We start from the raw sequence: 10325 nt of genomic DNA on the forward strand, positions 1-10325 counted from the left end.
GAGCAGAGCTCCCTGGAACGGCCCCCCTCCCCCTGGCGCCGCCGCCGCCGCCGCCTCCCAGGAGCAAGCACACCTGGAGGCCGGCGTCCCGCCTCTAGGGCAGCGGAGGCCGCTCCTAGACTCCACCGCGGGGGAGAGCGGAGCGAATTGACCGGCTCCCCCGCGGCAGGCCCCCTACCAACGTGGGCCCCGCACCTTAACGACACCGCCTCCACTCCCCACTCAGCAAGCTGAGTGGGACAGGTGTGTCCGGCGACCTGGGGCAGCAGAGGCCGCTCCCAGGCCCGGCAGCCGGGACAAGGCAGCTATTCCACCAGTTCGCCAGGGGCAGCCGCGCTCCGCCCCTCTGCCGCTGCCGCCGCCCGCTGACCTAACCGCCCCACCTCCCAGGAGCAAGCTTACTTGGAGTCCAACATCTGGCGAATCTCCGGCGGCCAAGGCCCCCCCCCCCAGTCCAGGCTGCAGGGAAGAGAAGAAATCGACCGGCTTGCCCGGGCAGCCTCCCACCTGCCGCCGCCGCCGCCCCAAACCATTGCACTAGCCTCCCGGGGTCAGGCTGACTGCGAGGATGTGCACTTGCCTTCTGATCCTGGCTACGTGCCTGAGCACCTCCCTGCACCTCTACACTCCCTGTACCTCTGCACCCCTGCCACTCTCTGCACTTCTGCACTGCCTGCACCCCCGCATCCCCTGAACTGCCTGCACCCTCCACAGCCCCTGCACCCCTGCCACCACTTACACCTTTGCACTGCGTACACTCCTGCACCCCTGCATGTCCCACACACCACCTCTTGGGCCTGTGGCAGAGTCTCTGCTGTTAGACCAATGCACAGGGACTCACTCTTTGCCAGTATATGATGCATCAGTGGACGTCTGAGGTTGGCTGCAGGAAGGTACATGTTCCCGGTCACTAGCCTGGACCACTAGGGTGATCTCTGGGAGGTCACCCAGGACGGGCTCAGAGATGCTGTTCTCTGGGAAGAGAAGAGTTGAAACTGCTCTTGAGGGCAGAGCTGTGCTCAGCAGGCGGTCCACGCTTCATGTTTTACACAGGGCTTCGGAGAAGTGAAACGGATCCGGCCAAGTAAGACCAGCCTGCTGTGCGCCCACCTCAGTCCTGGGCTCTGAGGCAGACCGACTGGCTCCCACCCTCAGGACCCAGTTTGGGCACCTGAATGTTCCCTTGGAGGCATCCTGTCAGTTCTCAGGAAGAAGTCTGGCTGCTTCCACCCCATGGCCCTCCCTCCCACTGTGCTAGCCTCAGGAAGGTTCCTTATTTGGGGAAGAAGGCAGCCCACCCCCTACCCCACCCCTCACCTTTCTCTAACCCAGGCTGGTGCTTTCTTTGCCCTTCAGAGTCTGGAAAGCCTTTACCCTTCAGTTATGTCCCTTCTGAGATGGACTTGCTTCCACGCAATTCTAGGCGAGGATGCACCATGGAATGCATTGGGTAAGAGAACCAAAATAAATAGTTTCTCCTGTGAGGATTTCTGTTTATCTACTGAGGCTGGGCTGTGTGTAGTTTGCTACAGCTATTCGTGCGAGGGGCTAAAGCCGCCTGTGTGTCCTTGTTTTCATCTCCCCGCTGTCTTTGGGTTTTCCCTAGACACTCCTGAGACATTTACTTCTTTTAATTTTATTCCTGTTATTACACAGGGGCCCTACTGACATGGAGGTAAGGTGTTGGGGGAGCGGGACAGATTAGGGCATCTGTAGTCCTGTGATTAGTTCTCATTGAGCCTGTGCCCTGAGCTGTGACCTCCACAAGTATGTCTCCCTCCCCCACCCCAATTAGGGTGACACAGATGGTATTTCCCTTCTCCCAGGTAGGTTAGGCTCTGTAAAATAACTTCTCATTAAAAAACAAAACAAAACAAAACACAACCCCCCACAATTGAAGAGAATGTTCTGGGTGTATTTCAATAGAGCTATTTTTTTCCTTTCCTGGCAGAAAGCATGAGGAGTTTTCCTATGATCTTCACTCTGAGAACAGGGTACGGTCCTGGAAGTAAAATGCATGAAAAAGAGCAGGGGGATCCTCTGACTGGCCCCCTGGAGTTGTCACACTCAGACTTCCCCACGCTGAGCCTCCAGCTGGCCTCAGGGACCTGCTAAATCTGCCTGCCCCCGGGGATCTTACAAAAGCGGGTTCTGCCCTGGGAGCTGTGACTCTCCAAGCCTGCCCGGCTGCCTCTCTGGGTTGGGAGAAGCTTTCCCCCTCAGTTTTCTTGTGGATCTAAGAAGACCAGTGGGTTTTCAGCTCCCTCAGCTCTGGTATTGTTTTCAGGACAGAAGGAGCAACTTCTGAGCTCCTCACAAGCTGGACCAGAGGCTGGAAGCCTCCCCTCCTCTGCCTCCATGCAGACAATCAGTGGCTGTGGTTCTAGCCGAGTTTCTGAAGATGTGGATTTAAACACACACATCCCAGCCCCCACAGGAGCACACAGTCCCATAAATCCCTACAACTTCCACTGGTAACTACGGAGCTGATGAGGACACGGCTTTCGGGACTGCAGTGGCCTGACTGCATGACTTGCTCCGTGGACAATTTACGTGCTTGTTCTGGGCCTTGTCTGAAGTGGCTTGCTTACTATACCTGGTACATGGGAAATATAAAATAAGTACTAGAACCTCCACTTCTCTCTCTTGGGCCTTCCGACCTAAAAAGTAATAAGTGAACTCAGACGGCCTAGTCACCTCAATGAGGTCAGACCAGCCTGGCTCTCCTGAGTGATGGGCACTGACTTGCACGTTTACTCGGAACAGTAGGGGAACTGCCTTCCTCTAACTGGGCCTCTCCCCACGCCAGGCACGCTCTCAGCTGAGACGGGGCCAACTCCCCCATTGAGGTGTGTGCTGGTGGCTTCGGTGTGACCTGGCCCTGCCAGGACATGAACCTGCAGTGAGGTGGAGTGTCAGGAGCGGGGGTCCCTGCTGGAGCAGCAGGGGGCCCGGTAACACCCTGCCCAGCCTGGTGCCTGGGGCTCCCCAACATCTCCTACGGCCTCCGGGTCGGCTCTGGTCCGGGCCACTCCATGCACCCTCCCAGTATCTTTTCATTAAGTCCCTTTTTTGCTTTTATCAGCCAGAGGTGGCTTCTGTTGCTTGTTCAGTGAAACAGTGCATCAGGAAACCAGACTACTTCTAAGATCAGTAAAATACCAACCTCGGTCAGCTCGCCGGGCAGACCGTGCAGCACAAAGGCCTGCACAGGGCTGTGCGAACGGCTTACGTGAAGGGTCCTCATCATCTGTCTTCAGAGATACAGAAGCTGGTAGTTCAGGTAAAACCACAGGGAGGGATTGAGGAATCCAAAGCTGGTTGGTTTCAAAGACTAACCGGTCGGACCAGACCCCTGAGCTGTGGTCAGAAGCCTGGCTCAGTGTCACGCAGACTCAGCACCCTAAGTGTCCGGTGGGGCTGGTGCTGTTCCCTTTACAGGCTCTCGTTGGGGATTCACTGTAGCCCCTTACACTCAGCAGGGAATCCAGCCCTCTTAGCCCCCACCCTGAGTGTTCCATGACACAAATCTCGGGAGTGTTTAATTTTCATCTTTGTTTAGGAGGATGAAGGTGGGGCAAGAGGAGACATAAATTCAAACTTAGTGACACCAAGTCACAGCCAGTACCTCCTCCTCGGAGAGCTATGTGCTCCCACAGTGGTGGCTGGGGGGCTGGGCAGAGCCCCTCCACTGGTCACAGTGGGACTCACTCCTCTGGCTGCAACTGATGGGTTGGACAACCAATCCAGAGGGGACAGAGCATCTTTCCCGGGAATTTGGAACTGACATACAGAAATTAATTTCACTCATCTGGGGATTGGGAGGAGGGTGGGAATCTAATGAAACCAGAGCAGGAGGGAAAGTTACAAGTGAATGAGAGAGAGACAAAGAGACTGAGCTTGTGAGAGCAAATAGTGGGAAGGAAGGAAAACAATTGGGACAGAGGAATTCCAGCCCCTGGCTGTCTAGTGTGTCCCAGCCCATCAACGAACCTGCGGGATGGTTGACATCATTCCAGTTTTGCAGATTAGGAAACAGGCTGAAAGACACGGGGGTTGGCTTCGGGTGCACAGTTAATTTAAGTGCCACTGGACCCCTCACTTCCCGCTGCCTGAAGGCACCATGATCCTCACATGGACCCTGCTGTGCTGACAGCCCAGCACCCTGATCAAAGGGACCCTGCGGGAGTGGGAACCTCTCTGAGTGTGGAGAGTTCCCTGCACCGAGATTCCATGCATCAGCAGGCTCCCGCTCACCCCAGGTTAACGTCTCCCCAGCTGTGCAGTCTCCCGACCCGCTTCCCTCCCTGCCAGGCACCCCCGGTCTTACCACCGAGTGTACAGCAGGAATTCAGGTACAGGGATGCCCAAAGCAACACGAGCCCACCGGCTGTACAAACAGCAGACTCCCAGCCCCACCTGGGCTCCATGGGGATAGTAGGTGTCCTCAACTTTCATGTATCTAAGGCTAACTGTTTCTTCAGCTGGAGGCTATAGAGAAAAATATAAGGCCCAAAACATGGTTCAGTGAGGAATTCCTCCAAGGACCAGACTCCAGAGTCTACAACCAGTTGTGCTGTCCCTCCTACCCCCTGACTTTGGGTGAGGTGGATTATTGATCAGCACAATTGCCGGTGGCCCAGCTCCTGGGCTTAGCTGCCCAGAGGGGGATGGGGGAATGGGTAAGGCCAGGGCACTCAGGAAGAGCACAGAGGCCCTGCCCTCACACCTCCGCACTTGTAAACCGTTCCCCAAACCTCAAGGCATCGGACAGAGTGCAGCCACCACAATAATGAGATGCTCCCATCTCTTCACTCACTCCTGTCGGTTCACTTACGTGCTGAGCATCCACTGGGTCACAGGACATGACACACAGGATGGCCGATGGGACAGGCTTGGTACTTACCCCTGGATCCTGTTCAGTCTGATGGAAGAATGATCACTCATAAATGGTTTCTCAAAAGGATACATAGACAGAAGACAAACTGCAGAGTGAATCAAATTTTAAAATATAAATGAAGATCCCCCAGTCTCCCCGCCTAAGCTCAACAGCATAAAGAAAATAGATCTTGCCTTTGATCACCAAGGAAGTGGTCATCCCCTCTCAGGAGGAAAGGAGAGTTATTCTTTGAGCAGGACACCGAAGTGCTCCATCGGATTGGACCAGGACCTCTGCATTCATTCAGCAAATCTGTATAAGCTCCTACTACATATGGGAATCTAGTAACTATACCCATTCCCAAGGGTCTTGGGCTTTATTAGTCAACAAAATAGACACGATTCCTCATCACTGGGGACTCAGAGTTTTAGCAGAGGAAACAGGCAGCATGTTGGGGGTAGCAAGAGCTTGGGGAAAAATAAGAGTGATATGAGCAAGCTCAGGTGATGCTGGTGGGGTGGGAGGCAGGCAGGAGGGAAAAAGGCAATCCTGGCAGATCTCACGGAGTAATGAACTTGAAGCAGAATAGATCCGGAGGAAGAAGGAAGAGCCGGAGCCAGAGGCCCCCAGAGTGATGGGGAGAGTGTGGATGGAGAGGCAGAGCATGCCGGATCCTGGAAGACTTTGGGACGACTTTGGCTCCTAAAGAAATGGTGACCCTTTTAGTGAGTTTTGATGGGATGGGTGATGTCCAATTTTTGCTTTTGTTTTGTTTTTTTGGGGGGGAGGGTAATTTATTTTAGTGAAGGTGCTGTGGTTTTAACCCAGGATCTCATGCATGCTAAGCATGCGCTCTATCACTGAGCTACACCCACCACCTCAATGGATGCTTTTATAGGATCCCTCTGACTCTGTGTGGATGAGATTGTAGAAAAGCAAAGATGGAAGAAGGAGGCTATTTGGTGTCCAAGAAGGCGCTGAAGGTGGCTCCTAGGAAGGTGGGGAACAGGGAGTAGGTGGTTAATGAAGACAGAGTAGCCAGAATTAGAAAATTAGAAAAAACAAGCTGGATTTGCTGTGTGTGTGTAAGAGAAAGGGAGAGAAAGAACATGGTTCCAACATCTGGACCTGGAAAATGGGATGGATGTCCTCTCCATCCACAGGGGATGGGACAAGATGGGGCTGAGCAGGTGGAAAGGGGCTGGAATCAGCTCAGTTCTTCAATGTCATGGTTAAGGAGTCTATTAGATATTGCCACAGAAATGCCCAATAGGTAGAGGAGTGTGGTTTTTTGTTTTCTTTCTTTTTAATATTAAAAAATATAATTTAAATGTATTAATTTTATTATGTGAATGAGTTTGGAATTTTATTTCATGCCAAGGTATACATTATAATAGCCAAATGGAAAATATATCAGAAAAGGGGAGGAATGAGTGCTTTCACATAAACTGACTGTCCATAACGTAGGTTAAATTTCAATAAAACCAGTCTTCAGTGCAAAAACCTCATCTTGGTGTTACATAAAATTAAATGAAAAAGGACTATGTTGATGTATCATTATTTCATGTTACATAATAGCCCCAAACCAACACACTGTTTAACTATGAGGCTTGTAGAAATACTATTCACTTTATTGACATAAATACAGAAATGCAGAAAGGTTCTAAGGTAGAATAAGCATCTTAGTGGAAATAATAGAGATCTGAGCATTTTACATGATACGTATGGACTGATTCAAAATTTGGAAAAGTAATTTACACAGTAGAACATATGTATGAATGTGAAAGCAAGATGAACGAAAGAAAAAGAATTTGAGTATCAGGGAGAGAGTTCCAAATGGAAAGGGCAAATCAGGGAGTTTTGGACAAATCGAGAAATTGATGGCATGTCAATTTCCAAGTCTGGTTGCTTCCACCAAAGGTATAGCAGAGAGAGAGAGGAGAGACCCAGGACCCATCTCCGGGGCACATTCACAGTAAATGTTTGGAAAAAAGAGGAGACGTTGGCAAAAGACCAGCCAGTGGATCGAAAGCAGAACGATGGGCTGGAGGCCAAGTAAAGCAGGAACACGGGGGAGGAGAGATGGCAGAGCTGGGTCAAATGCTGCCAAAGGGCCACGCATGATGAAGACTAAAAACTGACCACAATATTTAGCAACGTGCGGTCACTGATGGCCTTGACAGAGCAGTTTCCATAGAGCGAGGGATCAGGGGAAAAGCCAGAGTGGGTGCAAAAGGGGATGGCTCAGGAGAATATGCAGACAGTGAGTTTAAACTACTCATTAAAGATTTGCTGCAAAGACATGGGCTGGCAATCGGTGGGGGTGAATTAGGGTCAAAGAGTGCTGTTTGTTTCTTTTAAGAGGAGGGGCTTTTATATACTGATAGGAGCCAACTAGCCGGAGAACAAAATAGATGAGTTAGTGACAGAGAGGATGGATGTGGGAGTGACAGCCTGGAGAAGATTGGATGGATGGGCCCCCTGGCGACTTTTGGATGATCTGGCTTTCGATGTCACCTGTAATAAGAGGTGGGGCAGCGAGAGTTAGGTCACAGACATCAGAAGGCAAGCGGGTGTGCTGGGAGTTGCTGGTGAAAGTTCTCTTCTGTTGGCTTCAGTTTGCTTGGTCAAAGTAGAAAAGTAAACTTACCAGCTGAGGAACGAGGAGGAAGAGTTACTGGAGTCATGAGCAGAAGTTACGGAAGAGCCTTCAGGGACAATGGGACAGTGAAAAGAGCACAGGGAGACGGGGGGAGTGTGCTCTCAGAAAGTTGCATTTTATCTTTGAGGCCCCCAAGTGTTGGATGTGTGATTGCCCTTCCTGCTGTCTACAAAATAAAAATTGATTATGGTTCAGGGAAAATGCTATTTCATTCTAAGAGGCTGCCTGCTTCTCAGGAATGGTCATCTTAAACTGCAAACATTACAAAAATGTTGAAAAGAAGAACTTGTGTACCCAATGACCCACTATTTTCTATAAATTTGGTTGCTATTTAGTTCCCCTATCAATACCACAGAACCGATACTGCCTAGGATGGAGATACATCGATGCTTACATGGAAATGAAATCTGTATCTTTTTCCTAAACTCCATGGCTTCCTTAACATCCCATTCCCCTTGGAATTTAGGGGTGTCCGGTATAAGAAATGAGAAACAGTTTGAGAAAATCCCGGCTCAGAATTACACAGCACAACCTCAGCTCAGAAATATACAGCCGTAAAAATGCTTAGAAGCAAAACTCCGTAACTACTCAAAGAATTTTGCAAACCTGGGCCTGCCCAGATGTTTCCAAACTGGAAAGGTACTCCAATCACCTGACCGGGAACCAGAGGCTGGTCAGCCTTTTCTGTAAAAGCCAGAGAGTAAATATTTTCAGTTTTGCAGATCATTTTGTTGTAACCATGCAGGTCTGCAATAAGAAAGTGAAGAGCACTGGGAGACAGGAAACAAATGGGCATGCCCACACCCTCCCTTCCACTCAGGGCAGCTTCTCTGTGGTGGGGAGCTTTGCCACAATGACTTGTTTCTTTGTTTCCATTGGTTTCTTTGTTTCCACCTTACTGCTCAAGCTCAGAAATTCAAGTGAGCCTTGTCCTTCAGCATCCATGCAGAGAGAAGGCTGAGCAGGGGCGGGGACCCCACCTGACAGAGAAGAGAGTTGGCTTGTCACCATGACATGAGACAATCACACCTTCCGGGGTGAAAGGGAACAAAGATAAGGGAAGGGAACAGCAGTGGGACCCCTGGGTCACCTGCCAGGCTTGCTCTCCCTCAACGGCCACCCTGGGGGCCTGGGTGGTGTTGGAACTCAGCTACAGTGATTAGGCTGAGGGGACTCAGGATAAAGGTCCCTCCGTCTCCACACCGGGTTCCAAACGCAGCCTCTCTAAGTCTACCCTCTGAGTTTCTGGAACTCAGCTTGAAGAATACATGTTCAGGCCAGACCCAGAGCCCAAGCCAAACACGACAGGGGTCACGTGGGGTTGTAAGCCCGTGCTCAGTGGTCGGGGTCTCCTTGCAAATCTGCAGAAATCCCTGTTCCGCCTCATTCCTGGGAGAAACCCCACATCTCCTCCTGCTCTGTGTGTTCTTCTCTTGAGGCTACTGTCCTGCAGGGATGCAGGGTCCTTGAACCTGGCCCTCCAAACGTACATAAGCAGCCTGTTCGATAAAACAAATTATGCACTTTTTCACATTTGCCAGTTTTTTGATTCCAGAAAGGCTGTGGGACTCTTTCTCACTGTCTCCTGTGCCCCCACCACTTGGTGGCCCTCTCCTCATGGAAACACGATTTCCCACAACTGCACCCTGCCTCCCAGCTTGTCAGAGGGGAGTGGCCCACAAAGACACAGGTGTTTGTGAGGATCCTGTCCCCCAGCAGAAAGCCTACTCCTGGAGCCACGGACAGGGATCTGGCCTCCTGAGCCGCTCAGCTCTAATTGAAAGCCTAAACTGGGGACCCCGAAAATTGCTGAATGACTTTGTGAGTCACCTGTGCTGGAGGGGCCTGATTTTTCTTTCCAGGAATGCATGTAGCGCAGCCTCCATTTTCAGGGCTGACATTCATGATGGATCTAGTTCCCCCAATTGCACCCCAGGAAGGAGAGGCCCTTCCATCCCACTGGTTAGAAACCCAGCCCAGGGGAGTTCCGAAGCACCACATCGCTGTCAGGTCCAGCATCCCTGCAGAGTGGCCCCTGCCCCTGAATGAGCCCCTTCCCTGGGTCTTCCCTGCCCAGACATGACCACACCCCTGGTGGTGCTGGGGAAGGCAGGGAGTGCAGTGAGGGGTGGGGGGAGCAGAGCCCCTTGCTCTGGAGTGAGGGTTCTTGGGGAGACCACAGAGCAAGGCACACACCACCCCCACCCTATACCCCAAACTCTTAGCTCCAACAACACAGGGGCCACTCTGCGCCCTCTCACCGTGGCTCTCCTGTGAGACTGCACCCAACCCGGCATCTGGCACCCCAGCCCTACCTCCCCTCTTATGACAGATCCCGTCTTCTTGGAAACTGCCTAGCAGCGCGTATTCAAGGCCGGCAGCGGGCCTGGCGGATCTGCACTTCAGATGCCCTACCTGGCCAGCCGTGCGTGCCTGGGCTCAGTCCTCTATCTTGCCCACCGGTAGCCTGGGTCCACGTCCAGTGCAAGCGGAGGCCGCGGAGCCCAGGCTGATCCCCACACACAGACAGGTGAGGGTGCCCCCGCCCCGCTGCCCCGCTGCCCCGCCGTCCCGCCCACTGGTGGCAGCACCGCCCCAGCCTCCGGCCGGCGCCACCTGCAGGTCAGGACTTCCGCGCGGCCCCGCCCGCCACGGCCCAGCCCAGCTGTCCCATAAGCCTCCCCCCACCCCCGTCCTGGCCGCGCCCTGCCTCCCATTGGCTCCGCAAGTTCTGCTCTCGCACATCTAGACTCGGGAGGACGCACGACGCAAGCGCTAGGGGAG

This window comes from Vicugna pacos, chromosome X, assembly GCF_048564905.1.
Source record: "Vicugna pacos chromosome X, VicPac4, whole genome shotgun sequence".
Taxonomy (NCBI): domain Eukaryota; kingdom Metazoa; phylum Chordata; class Mammalia; order Artiodactyla; family Camelidae; genus Vicugna; species Vicugna pacos.